Below are 1943 nucleotides of genomic sequence, written 5' to 3'. Positions count from 1 at the left end.
AACTCATCAGTCAACAGAGCCAAATATCAACAGTACAACGATTGAAATTTCTTTTGAGAGCCAAATTTTCTAAACGTAAACTATATAGGTAGGTACATTGTTATTAACTTAATTAGGGTACTCCTATGGCTTAGAAAGAGCCACATTCAAGGGGCCAAAGAGCCACGTGTAGCTCGCAAGCCACAGTTTGCCGACCATGAGTCTAGGTGATAGAAGCTGGAAGAGCATATTTGGATGCTACTCATCTGGAAGTGACAAAGGCAGGAAAGAAGCCAAGAAACAGTTTTAATATAAATGCTGCTATTTCACTGCATGTCACCAACATGCGTGGCTATTCCATATCAACCCACCCCCTCTAATATTTCTAAACAACAGAAGCAGCAACATGTTGACACTTGTCACTTTATAGCTCTTCCTTATAGAAATAACAGAGGTCTTTCTTATTTCCCTAAATGGAATCTAAAATCTCCTCATGCTATTAGCTCCACTAATACAGCTCTCCCACTCATGATTAGGTACTGTTCTGCCTTGGATTTGTGGAATTCTGTAACTTCTGGAGTAGATTGCATGGCTAATATCACCAACAAATCCTATATAATAAAAGGCTAATATCCAAATCGACTGAATGGCAGAACGACCCGGTTGCTATGAAGTGCACTAAACACCAGGGGGCAGCCGTTCAATGCAGGAGCTGCCCCCTGGTGGTCAGTGAGCTCCCACAGGGGGAGCGCTGCTCAGCAAGAAGCCAGGCTCCTGGCTGGCAAGTGCAGAGGCAGTTGAACATCCTCTACGGCAACGCTAAGGATGTTCAACTGACAGGGAGTGGGACTAAGCCATCAGTCAGATATCCCTCAAGGGCTCCTAGACTGTGAGAGGACACAGGCCGGGCTGAGGGACCCCCCACCCCCGAGTGCATGAATTTCGTGCACCGGGCCTCTAGTTCTATATAAAATAGGGCAAAAGGAGACAGAAAATTATTTAACACACATAAATATGTATTACACAGTTGGCAAAGGAGAAATATGCATAGCTATTATAGTTCTCTTTTCTATAAGTCGATACTACACCTGGTATGGTTCATGTGTCCTAATAGAGCCAAAGTTTGTTACCTGGTGCATTTAACTATACATACAGTATTGCTGGCAAAGCATGGCAGATGGGGAAAGCAAAACCAAACCTGAATAAATGTATATTTTAGTGAGGATAAATTGTTGTCCTGTCCTAATAGAAGGGGTTCAATGTAATTAGCCTGCTACTGTGTGGCAGGCTTTTCCCTCAGAATTGATTGTTGTGCTTGGCAAGTTGGGTACTCAGTAGTGTTAGTAGACAGGTTAGCAGTGGTGAGAGGCAGTCTCAACTGGTAAAAGCTGCCTTTGCCATCATGATCACTTAGTTTATGATCCCACTGAACAAACTCTAGATTACTGTGGAAAGAAACAAACTAACAATTAAAGGGTGATTTATAATGTCCTCCTGGTTTTTTAGAGTCTCCTCTTCTCCAATAAGAGTTCAGATGGGACACAAATGTCAAGAGATTCATCCACATACATTTTGCCCAACCATTTTGTTGCTAGTTCTTGTCTTCTTCCTTTTACATTTGTGATTACCCATTTAAAATTTGGTTCTTCATCTAGCAGTTATCTTTACTCCTGGGTCAAGTGGACCATGAGATGTGCCCTCAAAAAATAGTACCCACCATCCAGCTAAACAGTTATGGTGGTCCATGAGTCAGTATGACCCATATCTCATGCCATCTCTCCTGGGCAAATTGGACATAAGGGCACCACACAAGGCTCTGCTTTACCTATCAGGGCCTTCTCTGAAGGGAGCTGAATCGTCTATTTCTAGCTACAACCTGTATCATATCAGCTCATCTGAAAACCAGGCTTGACTTTTTCTCCTGTTTACTTGTTATACAGACTTTCCCATGAGGCCATCGGGTG

The sequence above is a fragment of the Myotis davidii genome, unplaced genomic scaffold, assembly GCF_000327345.1.
Source record: "Myotis davidii unplaced genomic scaffold, ASM32734v1 scaffold452, whole genome shotgun sequence".
NCBI lineage: Eukaryota > Metazoa > Chordata > Mammalia > Chiroptera > Vespertilionidae > Myotis > Myotis davidii.
This window is presented reverse-complemented; position numbering follows the sequence as displayed.